Genomic DNA, 15,000 nt, shown 5'->3' with positions numbered 1-15,000 from the left:
GTGATCTGGGATGTGGAAGGAGCGTGTCTGCCTATGCCGACGACGTTACCGTGATGGTGTCGAGCCACAGGCATATTGACCTGATTGGCGAGACACTAAACGAGTATGAAGCGGTGACAGGTGCGAAAATTAACGCGGAAAAGTCAATGGGCTTGCAACTAGGCACCTGGAGGGGCAAGTCCATGCCGTCCAACAGCGTCGTAGGGCGCTGGACAGACGGACCCGTTAAACTGCTCGGGGTCTGGTTCGGTCCGGACCTCCAGTTGGAGAAAAACTGGGAAGAAGTGACGAACAGGGTGGCCAACCTCACCCAGAAATGGGCTGAGAGGAAGCTCTCCTTGAAAGGTCGAGCGGAGGTAGCGAATGCGTACATCGCATCCGTCATCTATTACCGTTTGACCGTCGTCCCTTGTCCCGACCGCTGGTTAACCAAGATAGTACGCTTGCTCTTCAACTTTTTGTGGAAGGGTCAGGTACCACTGGTCAGGCGCTCTATCTGCTGTCAACAGCCGCTGAACGGAGGCCTTGGCATGCCGTGGTTGCTGATGCGCAAACATGCGCTCAGGCTACGACATCTCAGGCGCTTCCTGGACGGTGAACAGGTGTGGTCGCCTTTCGTCAGACGCGATTTTCCGCAGCTCGTTTCTTTAACAGAGCTGCAATCCTGGATCAAACGTAGACCGAGAAAGGGCGCTTGGCACCTCGAGTGCCGCCAAGCTCTCACCGCCCTCAGTCAGGCGGGCAGTGCGATCGGTAGTAGATCCACTCTAGCTTTCTATAGAGGGTTAGTGGGAGAAAAGTGCGACGACGTTCTCGGGGAAACTCTAGGCGTCGAGGATAATCAGCTAAGCAGTCTGTTCAGGAGAACTTTCGGGCCGGGGCCCATGGATAATTTCCAAAGGTCCCTCGCCTGGCAGTGCTACCGAGGTGCGCTACCTGTTCGAGATAAACTCTACCGACATGGAAGTGCCGTCAACCGGGCCTGCCCGAGGTGCGCTCAGGACGACGAAACCGTTCTGCACGCACTCGTCCAGTGCCCGAGCATTGCTGACCTGTGGGTCTATATCGAACAGCTACTGTCACGTGTAGGACGGATCCGGCTATCAGCTGGATCCATCGTGAGAATTGACCCGCCGACCTCCTTTAACCAGGAGGGCAAGGCAATTTTCCTATGCCTAGTGGCTGTAGCGAAAGAGGTGATATGGTGGACCCGTTTGAAAGGGTTAAAGACAGACACTTTCCTCTTTGGCCAAGGCCTCATCAACTTTTTCAAGTTCCACTTGAAAAGGAAGATGAGAGTAGAGAGGGAAGTGCTGTCTCATAGCAAATTCGTTGAAAGATGGGTGACTGTTGGAAAAATGGCCAGTATAAACGGACCAATTCTGAGAATACACCTGTAAAAAAAAAAAAAAAAAAAAAAAAAAAAAAAAGGTAATGTAAAAGGAGAAAGGGCTCTATACCCCTTTCTTATTTTTTCTGACCAGGCTCCCGTGGTTTTATGGGTTTTTCCACGTGTAACCTTTCCTTTTTCGAAGCGCCTCCCCCTTTGGGAGTTCTACTTATTTATTTATCTATTTATTTATCTATTTATTTATTATATCCTTCTCCGTTTTCTTCCTCTGTTTAGACGAACTTTCCTACCTTTTCGGACAAAACCTTTTGTAACCTTCGTCCTGTCTTTGTCCTTATATGTCTTTAATTGATATTAGCCCTTGTGGCCAATAAAACGAATTAATTATTATTATTATTGTTATTTTGGTAAGGGTTAATAACGTTTGGTTCAATGATATTACTGTTTGAACTCTCTAGTGGATGCAAAAGCCTCATATTGTGTGCAGATATTATCTGCGAAATGTTTTTTAAATATACTCAAATACCCAAAATTTCAAGGAGTTCCTACCTTAAAAACAGGAGCTAACCACAGTTATTTTGTGTTCTTTGCTACATTGGTTTCTATTAACCCATTTATTCTATCAGAAGAATTTTTATTCATTAAGATAGAAGAAATACACATAAAAAAAAAAATATATATATATATATATATATATATATATATATATATATATATAGAAGGATATGTTCTCTATGTGGCCTGCTTGTTTTTTGTACCTTGTTTATCATTTTGTCCATGTTCTTTTGCAACGTCCTGTACCCAGATATGTATCTATATGTACATGTAGATGAAGGTATGTACATACATGTACATATATATTCATATACTCATACATTGTTTGTATATATATATATAAGAATTATATATATATATATATATATATATATATATATATATAACTACATATGTGTCCCCATTTCTGCTGACTTTGTTACCTCATAACTTTGCAAAAAATGGATAGATAGATAGATAAATAGACAGATAGATAAATAGATAGAGAGAGAGAGAGAGAGAGAGAGAAGGAGAGCGAAAGAAAAACAAGTGTAGTGTAAGAGAAAAATGAATGGCTTCTAAAACAATGTACGCTTTGTAAGTAAAACCCCCGAGTTCCAAACTTGAACTGATTAAAAAACTTTTCATTCTACCAGGGTTTGCCAATAAAGACATTCTTTTAGTTTGTGATTATAAACTGAAATACTGACACAATTCAGCAATGTCCAGGTAGACATGTTTAATACCCTGCCTTTTTTTTTATCCCCTCCCAAAAACTTCGAATTCTGTTTTCAACAAGAGATTACGTTTTTTATTGGGTGGGGGTGCTTTTTAAAACTTATTAACCCACCCCACTTTTTGCTTTTAACTCTTTTTTTTTTTCAAAGTATTTTTATTCCGAAATATCAATACCGATTGCTTCGGATAATTTTCCACTTTTCAATGAGTGATCGTAAACCGAAAGTATGTCATTCGACAACTGTCATTTTTCCATATCATTTTCTACATAGCAGACCATTATATAAACATACATACAAACAAAAACATGCCTTCTCTCTCTCTGATCTTCACCATGAACATGTATGCGTACAAAAAACATGTATGCCATAGGTGTACGTACGTATGTTTTTGTGCGTGTGTGTGTCACTGAAGCTAGCCATTCACACATACATACATACATACATAACAACCTCTCTCTCTTTCTGTCAATCACTCACTTCCAAAAGTAAATAAAAAAAATTCAGTTATCTCGCTCTCTCTCTCTCTCTCAATCACATACACACACCAGCAAAACACTTTCACATACACAAACCCCATCAACACACACACACACAACATTCCTCTCTCTCTCTGTCCCTTTCGCTTTACGACGCCTTCAAATGGCAAGTCCCCTGTTCCAATTGCTCTCTCTATGTGTCGGCCAAAATTTATTTTATCATTTACTTAGGGGTTAGTAATCGTTGCTCCTAAAATTGTAGTTTTAAGATACACAATATGTTTCATTAAATAGAAACGAGATCACCTTGATATCTATACGACAGGTGGCAACAAAATGATAAAAGGTAGACAACGAAGAATCAAGAAGCTTTTACGTCAGACACGGGCTTTACTCACCTTTGCCTAAAGATTATCCAGGGACAAGACTAGGGTATTTAAGATCATGAATAATAGAGTGCATTATGAGAAATAAATTTGTGCTGATAAATTTGCGAACTAGGAAGAAGCGAAATCAAAAGCAGTGGACATCATAAGATCCGTTGTATAAACTTCATGCGGTATGGGACTTCGAGGGACAGCCGTCTCAAAAACTCCACTAGGGAATTTACAAGCAACAGGTGTTTCTGTGCATTAGGAAACCAAAAGATCGCCAACATTTGTTTGTGAGAAAGTGAATACTAGTAACCAACACCACTAGAATGTTAAACTATAAAATCAGGATTTCGAAAGAAGCTTGGGCCATTGCTGGAATAAAAAAGATTAAACTACTACTTGGTTGAACAGTCACTGTGACCATCAACAAATTTAGTACCACAACGCCTAAGACTGCCCTACAACCAGCAGTGGTTCTCAACAGTGGCCTAAAGAAACCTTAGAGGTCCATAAAATTTATGTGAAATAAATTGCTTATACTTCTACAATACACAAGATATTTTTTATTCATTTTCTAATAATATTTCATTTTATATAAATACAGTGAATGACTATAGAGATCCCGTAGAGTAAAATAGGAATCGAAGGAAGTCCACAAGGAAAATATGGTTATTCATTAAATGGTGGCTATAACATAGCGAAAGTAGATAAACTTTCGTCCGGGAAAATGAACACTTTAAATCTATACACCGATCGATTTGTACAAACAATAACAAATACCTTATACTCACTGATGTTATGATTGCGGAAGACGAAACATAATCCTTGTTATTTAACAACACCCTTCTCAGAATTTAAAGAAGTTAGGCAATCTCAAACGAGTTTTCTTATGTTTACTTAAGTTCATGTCAGCGATGTTTCCTCACTTTTTGTAGTAAATGATTTAAATTCTGGGTTTTACATTATGCAAAAGATTCTGAGAGAAACGACAGTCATTTAAACGACTAGTTTCGTTTTTCTTTTTATACTTCTAGGAAAGCTTTAGTGTGAGTCAATGTTTCTGTTTTGAAATCCGGTTCCGATTTAGTTATCTAGTAATAAGTGTAAAAATTAATAACTTCCCCGTAAGACAAGATAAGAGTAGTAGGAGGCGCTGAGAATAGGTTTATTTTTATGACAAAGAGTAAAACGTGTCTGGTAAATTTACTGTGCTATTGATATTTAAAACACGCACGTGTTTGTTTTTCAAAGTGAAGAAGGCAAGACAAAAAAATAGCTGTAATAATTGTCAGTTTTATCAACCGATCAAAATGTCGTAAAGATTTCTCTGCAAAAATAAGTTACGAAATAGACAACATGTCTATTACATTCTCAGTACATATGAACAACTTAGATCGTCAACTGAACGAGCTTCTTGCGTGATGAGAGAGGACGTTCTCGTTGTATCGTCATGTTTTACCCACTTCAGAATATTTCTCTGCGGCATTTATTTAGCCCTGAATCAGATGTTTGAACAGATATATAATGTAATCTATTACATGACAATTCCATTTACACACACCCTACCTACCTACCTACCTACCTACCCTACCTCGCATGGCTCAGTGGTTAGAGCGTTGGGCTCACAATCATAAGGTAGTGAGTTCGATTCTCGGACCGGGCTGTGTGTTGTGTTCTTGAGCAAGACTCTTTATTTCACGTTGCTCCAGTTCACTCAGCTGTAGAAATGAGTTGAAAACATCACTGGTGCCAAGCTGTATCGGCCCCTTTTGCCTTTCGGTGGCGTGAGGAGGGTCGGCTGGTATGCTAGTCTTCCATAAACAACCTTGCCCGGACTTGTGTCTCAGGGGAACTTTCCAAGTGCAATCTTATGGTTATTCATGAACAATGGGGGGGGGGGGTCTTTATAGGTATTCCTACAGATGTGTACCCCCACCCCCCGATTTTGTTGCCTCATAACTTCCAGAAAAATGGATACTTTTTAACAAAATTTTCAACAAATACCGCTTAGATGCTGTAAATTAAGAGTATGTAGAGGGATTTCACAATTCTATAGTTAAGAGATGAGGAATTATGTACATTATTTACATTTGACGGATATTTGTTCTCATCTGATATACCCTCCAGCCTTCATCTTGGTGTCTTGGGGAAATTTCGAACCAGTTCTCATTCCTAAGGTATTTTCCGATGTTGTTGTTGTTGTTGTTGTTATTATTATTATTATTATTCAGGTCGCTGCCTGGAATCAAACTTGGAATCTTGGGGTTAGTAGCCCGCACTCTTAACCACTACGCCATATGCCTGTGGGCATAATAATAATAATAATAATAATAATTATTATTATTATTATTATTATTATTATTTATAACAACATCGAAAAATACCTTAGGAATGAGAACCCAAGTTCGAAATTTCCTCAAGACACCTGATGAAGGCTGGAGGGTATATCAGCCGAAATGTTGTGTTAACAACAAACAAGATGAGGACAAATATCCGTAAAATGTAAATAATGTAGAGGGATTTGTTGAGAAAAAATTTTTTGAGGGTTAGGGAGAAGGGTTTTGGAAAATTCACACAATCCGACATTTTCACACTCATAACGTTCAGGAAAATGAGTATCTTTTAATGAAATTTAACACAAGTACTTTTCAAACGGCATAGATTACGATTACAAAGAAATTTGTTGGGAAAATTTCTTGCATGGAGGTGGCAAGAGGAGTTTCGGATCAGGCTGCCCACATAAGTTGGAATTTCTCTGTTTTGGCGGGGACTTTTCCAATTTTTCTTTCTTTCACAACAGCCTTCGAAATGATGGGGGGCATCTATGAAAAAAAAAAGAAATTTTTTTTAATTCATGATTTTTTTCACTCCACCACTCCACTCCGGACCGATTTTGGCCAATTGTTTTTTTGCACTCCACACTATGGGAAAAACCTTTTCAGTTAAAAAAAAAGTTGTTGATATTTTCAGAGGAAAAAATGTGTGATTTAAATGAGATTTGGTTGTTGTTTCTAGCACATCCAAAGACCACCCTCGTTTCTTTCTCACTCTCACATCTATTGATGTTTTTCAATATTTTTCTCCCCATAAACACATTTTATGGAATGATGAGTAGGAAGTAACATGCATGGTCGATTGCTGTATATAAGCAAAAAAAAAATAATAAAATAATAATTTAAATTTTTAAGCTCATCCCAACCAAGCGAGGCTGTGTGCATGTTTGTGTTTAAGAAAAAATATTTCCTCACAGAAAATTATTCTATCAAAGTAAATACTCTTTTACATACCTCTATTTTTAAATCACTCTGGGTAAATCCCAGGAATGACCTTCTCATGCTGTCCAATATTCTAAAATTATAAACGAAAACATCTGGGAGTGGGGTTACAAAAAAAAAACATAAATTTAAAATTTTCCATTTTTTCATTGCATAAATGTATTTATGGGGGAAAATATTGAAAAACACCAATAGATGTGAGAGTGAGAAAGAAACGAGGAGAGTGGTCTTGGAATGTGCTAGAAACAATAGCCAAATCTCCCTTAAATCACACCTTTTTCCTCTGAAAATATTAACAATTTTTTTTTTAACTGAAAAGGTTTCTCCTATGGGTTTTAAGTGCATAGTGCAAAAAAAGAAAAAGCTCAAAATTGGTTCGGAGTTGGGGGGGGGGGGGGGGGGAATTGGAATTTTAAAAAATCATAAATTTTCAAAACTTTTTTTTTCATAAAAAGATACCTCCCATCATTTCAAAGGTTGCGGGGGAAAACAAATTGGAACCCTCCTACCCCACCCTGTCAAAACAGAGCAATTCCAACTTATGTGGGCCGCCTGATCCAAAACTCCTTTCCCCACGCCCTAACCCTTGCATAAAATTTTCCCAACATATTTCTTTGTAATTGTAATCTATGCAGTTTGAAAGGTATTTGTATAAAATTTCATTAAAAAATACCTATTTTCTTGAAAGTTATGAGGGGAAAATGTTGAGTAATGTGAATTTTCTGAAACACTTCTCTCTAACCACTCAGTAAAATATTTTCCGGCAAATCCCAACATACTTTGAATCTACAGCATCTAAGTGGTATCTGTTGAAAATTTTGTTAAAAAGTATCCATTTTCCTGGAAGTTATGAAGCAACAAAATCTTGGGGTGAGGTACACATCTGTAGGAATGACTATACAGGGTGCATAAGATATTTGAGGACAGATTTGTGTTTATAAAAAAAAAACAGGTATATAATAAATAACTTTATTTATCAAAAATTGCTATGAGGATAAAAAAAAAAACTTCTTTTCTATAATGTTATTCAATAAAACCAACTTCAGCTTCAACAGCCACCTCTATTTGAGATCTAAATCCTCTACAAGCTCAAATCAAGTGGTCCTGGTTCATTTTGGACATTACTCTGACTATGGCAGCTTTCAAAGAATCTTTGGTGTTATGAGTGTGTTCATTGAACTCTCTCTCAACAACGCTCCACAGGTAACAGTCCAATGGATAGAAATCTGGGGAATTAGGAGGCCAAATGATCATGAAAATTTTCAGCCATCTGTTCCTGTGTTACTAGAGCCATGTGTGATAGTGCAGAGTCTTACTGAAACATACATGACCTTCCATTGCATACACCATCTATCCAGGGCTTAACAATTATTTCCAGGACCTCAATGTAGGCGGCAGAGTTAACTCTAAGGCAAGAAGTAAGGAGGCATCACATGTCCTTCATTGCTGACAACCCCTAAAACCATGACAATTGCAGGAAATTATATATGTATAACACTTGGACCTTCAGAAGGGTTTGCACATAACCATCTGTCATTTGTTCTGTTAACTTTTTGAACTTGGTTGAAGTTTTCTCGCTTACTGGATTTTTCGGTTTGTTTAAGAGCCTTTTAGGTCTGATGTAGTGGTTTTCTTTGGCTTTTTCTTGTTCTTCTTCCTTTCTGTTTTCCTCTCCCCTTCACCTTTCCCTCTCTCTCACTCTTCCTCCTTGACTCTCTCGTTGCTCACACGTGACCAATGGCCATCCATCTTTGTTTCTTCCACTTCGTTCCTAAAGACAAGATGTGCTTTTATCTGTCTCTTCTCAAAGCCCGTTTTTCCAGCATTCACTACTTCACATCGTCTTGTCTTAACAGCCCTCACTGTTTGTTTTTACTGTTTTGTTCTCACTGTCCTGTTTTTGTTACCACTTTCACCCTCTGCAAAAAATCCCAAATTTTATTTAATTTGCCTTGCAGGAAGGACTGTTTTAATGAAATCGCATCTTGTCCTTACCTTCGAAACGTGGAGTAGATAAAATAGGGGACAACTAATGAAGGGAATGTTCTTTATGTCGCATGTCTCATTTCTCTGTTTGTTTTTTCGTTGTTCGTAAAAAGATTGTTTTCTATGTTTTTGTTTTTTATGCTCTCGTTTCTCATTCTGTCTACGTTTTTTGATGTCCTGTACACATATATGCATACATATATATGTAGGTATGTACATATGTGTATGTATATACGCATATATTTATATATTATTTATATTATATATATATATATATATATATATATATATATATATATATATGCCTCTGTGTGTGTGTATATATATATATGTGAGTGCGTGTGTGTGTGTGCATGTTTGTGTTTAGGTGGCTCTCAGTTATGTTCCAGATTATGGCTAACCTCATCATCATCATCATTGTTTAACATCCGCTTTGACATAGAGCTGACTATCAGAGAGCTGTTCGGACTCCAGCTGTCTGACTTGGCATGGTTTCAATGGCTGGATGCTCTTCCTACCACCAACTACTTTACAGAGTATGTTGGGTACTTTTTCATGCGCCACTGGTACAGGTGCATTTATGCAGCACTGGCATGGGTGCATTGATGCAGCACTGGCACAGGTGCTTTTTAAGTGGCACTGGCACTTGAAAGGATGAGCCAATATGTGTCTAAGACAGCAATTTTACTTAGCTTGATATGTCTTATTAAGTACAGCAAATTGCCACATCCCCCAGTCCCTTGTCCTTTTGCTAATGAGGTTCAGTATGCAAAGATCCTTTCTCACCACTTCGTCGCACTTCTTTGATTTACTCCTTCCATAGGTGCCTTCCACAATTAGAGCATCGCACTTCTTTATGCAGCTGTCCTCGTCCATATACATCGCATAAGCATTAACATCTATAATTACTGAGTTGTCACTCATGCTGTAAATTCCTCTGATGGGTAATTATATATGTACAAAAATGCTGACAATTTTATTAATGATAGAGGATGGCACATCAGCACAGTGGGAAAAACCACTAATAAATGTTAGCAATCAAGTAAATATATGTACATACACACGATTGTAACATCTCGGTTGAAAACATTGCCCACATAATGTATGTGTGTATATACACACAAACACCAACACACATATACATGTGCATATACATGCACACACACACACGCAAAAGCATACATACATACATATGGAGGTCTTTCAGTTTCCATCTACTAGATCTACTCACAAGGCTTTGGTTGGCCCTATGGTATGGTGGAAGAGTATGTATGTGTGTGTATGTATATATATATATATATATATATATATATATATATATATATATCATCATCGTTTAACGTCCGCTTTCCATGCTAGCATGGGTTGGACGATTTGACTGAGGACTGGTGCAACCGGATGGCTACACCAGGCTCCAATCTAATTTGGCAGAGTTTCTACAGCTGGATGCCCTTCTTAACGCCAACCACTCAGAGAGTGTAGTGGGTGCTTTTACGTGTCACCCGCACGAAAACGGCCACGCTCGAAATGGTGTCTTTTATGTGCCACCCGCACAAGAGCCAGTCCAGGGGCACGGGCAACGATCTCGCTTGAAAATCCTACAAGGCCAGTCAGGTGGTACTGGCAACGGTCATGCTCAGGATGGTACATCTTATGTGCCACCCGCACAAGAGCCAGTCCAGGGGCACTGGCAACGATCTCACTTGGCTTGCCGGGTCTTCTCACGCACAGCACATTTCCAAAGGTCTCGGTCAGTAGTCATCGCCTCGGTGAGGCCCAATGTTTGAAGGTCTTGCCTCACCACCTCAGCCCAGGTCTTCCTGGGCCTACCTCTTCCACGGGTTCCCTCAACTGTTAGGGAGTGGCACTTTTTCACACAGCTATCCTCATTCATTCTCACCACATGTCCAAACCAGCGCAATCGTCTCTCTTGCACACCACTACTGACGCTTCTTATGTTCAGCTTTTCTCTCAAGATACTTACACTCTGACGGGTATGCACATTTACATTACACATCCAGCGGAGCATACTGGCTTCATTCCTTGCGAGCTTACGCATGTCCTCAGCAGTCACAGCCCATGTTTCACTGCCATGTAGCATTGCTGTTCGTACACATGCGTCATACAGTCTGCCTTTTACCCTGAGTGAGAGTCCCTTTGTCGCCAGCAGAGGTAAGAGCTCTCTAAACTTGGCCCAGGCTATTCTTATTCTAGCAGTTACACTTTCAGCGCACCCACCCCCACTACTAACTTGGTCACCCAGATAGCGGAAGCTATCAACTACCTCTAGTTTTTCTCCCTGGAATGAGATAGAAGTTGTTTCCTGTTTGTTCACAGTGTTTATTGCACCTGAACATCTGCCACATACAAAGACTAACTTTGTAGTTAATCTGCCTTTGATATTGCTGCACCTCTTATGTGTCCATAGCTTGCACCGGGTACATCTTATAGAGTTACTACCTACTCCTTTACTGCATACTGAGCAGGGCCATCTACCTGAAGGGGTTTGTGTTTTATCTACCTTCCTACTTATTAGGATTTTGGTTTATGCTAGGTTGACTCTAAGGCCCTTCGATTCTAGTCCTTGCTTCCACACCTTAAACTTCTCCTCTAGTTCTGATAGTGACTGCGCAATTAGTGCAAGGTCATCAGCATAGAGGAGCTCCCAGGGGCAACCTGTTTTGAATTCCTCTGTGATCGCCTGGAGGACTATGATAAATAGGAGGGGGCTGAGGACGGAACCTTGGTGGACCCCTACCTCTACCTGGAATTCATTACTGTACTCATTTCCAACCTTCACCTTACTGACAGCATCTCTGTACATGGCTCGCACAGCTCTCACTAACCATTCTTCTATCCCAAGTTTCCTCATTGACCACCAGATAAGGGATCGGGGGACCCTGTCAAAGGCTTTCTCCATGTCAACGAAGGCCAGGTACAGAGGTTTATCCTTGGCTAGATATTTCTCCTGCAGCTGTCTTACTAGAAATATGGCATCAGTGGTGCTTTTACCTGGCACGAACCCAAACTGCATCTCATCTAAATTGATTTGCTCCCTAATTAGTTGGGCTATGACCCTCTCCGTAACTTTCATAACCTGATCTAACAGCTTGATGCCTCTGTAATTATTAAGTTATAAATTAGAGCAAGCAGTAAAAGGTTGTCATTATAGTACTCAGACTTTTGAATGCCAGAGCGAAGAGCTACCATACATTCTTGTTGGCTATTAATGGCAACAGATGCTATGAAAAACCGTTAAATATAAGGTAAGTAACTGTAATAGGTAGAAAAATAAAAAAAAGAAAAAAGATTTAAGACATAAAAAAATATATAAAATATATATATAAAAATATACACACAACCATATTCTCACAATACATAGACATAAACCTCCTACATTCACAACCTCTACATACATACACACTCACACAACCATGTATATGCACACACACACACAAACATATATGTATGTACTCAAGAAAGTTCTTGGATACTTTTAACATATTACTTTATTAACAATTATAAAAACAACAAAAAACAATCAATCCAAAAGGTAATCACCCTCGTTATCGATCACCTTTTGCCATCTTTCAGGCAAAGTTTTGAATCCTTTCATCCAGAAATTGCATGGCTTTGAATCAATAAAGTCGTAAAGGAACGATTTCACATCTTCTTCGTTTTTGAGCTCTGTATCACCAATCACGCATTGTAAGATAGAGAATAAGTGGTAGTCAGAAGGGGCAAGGTCAGGAGAATATGGTGGGTGCACCATAATCTCCCAGCCCGCCTCTTTCAGCTTCTCTGATGTCTTCTTTGCATGATGTGCTGCCGTGTTGTCTTGGTGGTAAATTATCTTCTTCAAATTTGAGTGCTTTTCGGCCAGCATGATCTTTAGATGGTCGCAGTAGACATCCTTGTCAATGGTGGTACTGCGTGGAAGAAGATCCGACATGATCACACCACAGCAATCCCACCAAGCTGAGATCATAACCTTCTTTTGCACAAGCGGTCCTTTTTGGCGAAGGTTTTGGCTGTTGACCTTTGCTACATCAGGATCGTCTGCGCCTCACATTGGAGTACAGTACCCACTTTTCATCCATAGTAATTACTGACTCCAACCAATCGAATCTTTGGCTTCGCCAGAGCAGACTTTGACATGCAGTGACACGTGCTTGTTTGTTCGCTTCAGTTAATTCATGTGGCACCCATTTTCCAAGCTTGCTGACCTTGCCGAGATGACGCAGGTGGTTGATGATCGTGACATGGGAGATGCCAAACTGTACCACAAGTTGGCGTGCAGTTTGCTTTGGATCGGCTTCAATGACTTGCAACAATGCATCATCATCAATCTCTTCTTCTCTAGTCTATTACTACACATTGTGTTACACCGATTACACTATTATTTTTTATTTTTATGACCGGGTGACAAACTAGAGATTAACTCTATTTTATCAACACCTGAATGAAAAGATGAAAGGCAAAGTTAACCCTGGCAGCACTTGAACCCAGAACGTAGTTGGATGAAATGCTGCTAAGCATTTTCCCTAGCATAAATGGTGACCAGTAAATTCCATTTCATTCAAGTAGATTATAAAGATTATTTTCTATCTCACCTTCAGACTCTCTCTCTCTCTTCTTAAGACTTGAGAGATAGACAGACCCACAGTCTAGAGAAACTGACAATGGTGATCATTAGCGGGTGGAATTTACCATGGTGGATTTTACCTATTGTGAAATTCATTGTGGTGGAATTTTCTGTGGAATTTTCTGTGGAATTTTCTGTGGAATTTTCTGTGGAATTTTCTGTGGAATTTTCTGTGGTGGAATTTACAGCAGAGGTATTTGCCTAGAACCAAGTTAAACAGCAATAAGAAAAAAGGAGAAAAAGAACAACAAGCATATTTCATGGGTTTTTTTTTTTACATATGTAGAACAAATAAAATTATGTTTATATTACAAGATTATTGATTTTTAGAAAAAGGATACAAACAGCTGTGGTTAAGACTGTTTGTACCCCAATCAATACAAAAAAAAAAAAATTGAGACAACTGTCCTGTAAAGTCAGACATAGTGACAACAAAATAAAATATTGACCGGGGTCAATGGTACAGTTACCAGTCTAGTCGTCGTTTTCGTGGATTTTCAGTGAAACTGTGCAGTAACATGCAACTGTGTTGCAAGACTGTGCTGAGTACAAAGTTGACTGAATCTCTGTTGTTGTTTGTTAGGATTCTTTCCTTTATGGTTCAAAATAGATATTTTTCAGAATCATTCTTTGCAAATGCATGAAAAATATGCAAATCTCAATGGTAATCAAAGAATCAGAATTTATTTATTTATGCTAATTAAGCACTCCAAAGAATGATAATATTTTAATCTCAACCATCCTATTTTTTTTTTATGGAACCAGAAACTATTTTTCTCATAAGTGAAAATGAATCATTATCATAATCATCATTGTTTTCAAAATGTTTTATCTGTGACCATCTCATCTTTTCGGGATCAGAGAGTTTATTTTTTCTTTTAAATTCTTCAACCATAATCAGTAAACCATATTTTCCAGAGATTCAGAGATTTTTCTTTCATATTATTTACAACAAAAGTATTCTAACTGTGATCTTTTAGTTTCTAATTCAGATTCCAAGACAATCATCTTCAACAACCATCTTTCGATGCCTGCATTGTTTAGATGGAATTAGCTGAAGCAGGTTTTTCCACAGCCAGATGCTCTTCCTGTCCCCAACCCAACCCTTTTTACAAACAAGGTAATATTTGCCCAGGCCAGACATGTTTTCTATGGAAGAGTGATAATGATATGAGATGTCAGTTGTACGATATTGATGCTGATTTATAATTTATTCCTTAATGAAACAAATACACACACAAGCATGCACACACGTTTATATATATATACATATAGGATGATCTTCTTTCAGTTTCTCTCTTTTAAATTCACTCACAAGGCTTTGGTTGTTCCAAGGCTATAGAAGAAGACACTAGCCCGAGGTGCCAAGCAGTGGGAATGAACCGGAAAGCATACAGTTGGTAAGTGAACTGCTTAACCACATGGACCCTTATGAATCAAAATTAACCAAATTCAAAATTCAATTCAAAATGATAAATACATTTTTATGAAGAATCAAAAAAGATGCTTTTGTCAGTATGCACAAGAATGCAGAGATCAATATAATTCAAAATAAATAATGTAGAATCATATCTAGAGATATTTTGCTGTACTTGTCCTCAATCACAAAAAGTTATATC

At 38.7% G+C, this 15,000-nt stretch overlaps 2 protein-coding genes across 11 annotated transcripts in view; both read right to left on the bottom strand.

Annotated features, from left to right (window-relative positions):
* Nucleotides 1–5,033, bottom strand: part of LOC106877106 (uncharacterized) — a 59,664-nt gene extending 54,631 nt beyond the window's left edge. Inside the window, exon 1 of one of the 2 annotated variants that reach the window (XM_052974781.2) lies at nucleotides 4,267–5,033. The gene's annotated coding sequence lies outside the window, so the exon portion shown is untranslated. Of the gene's footprint in view, nucleotides 1–4,255 lie in introns of both variants that reach the window. The other variant, XM_052974782.2, reaches the window with a different exon arrangement.
* Nucleotides 5,034–13,633: 8,600 nt separating this feature from the next.
* LOC106877032 (uncharacterized) overlaps nucleotides 13,634–15,000 on the bottom strand; it is an 88,343-nt gene continuing 86,976 nt past the window's right edge. For all 9 annotated transcript variants that reach the window (XM_089337610.1, XM_089337613.1, XM_014925817.3 and 6 more), the window contains one exon: nucleotides 13,634–15,000. This exon is cut by the window's right edge and continues 1,805 nt beyond it. The gene's annotated coding sequence lies outside the window, so the exon portion shown is untranslated.

Source organism: Octopus bimaculoides, chromosome 19, assembly GCF_046866305.1.
Source record: "Octopus bimaculoides isolate indiv1 chromosome 19, ASM4686630v1, whole genome shotgun sequence".
NCBI classification, from domain to species: domain Eukaryota; kingdom Metazoa; phylum Mollusca; class Cephalopoda; order Octopoda; family Octopodidae; genus Octopus; species Octopus bimaculoides.
The sequence above is the reverse complement of the archived record's forward strand: the minus strand, read 5'-3'. Positions and strand labels throughout refer to the sequence as shown.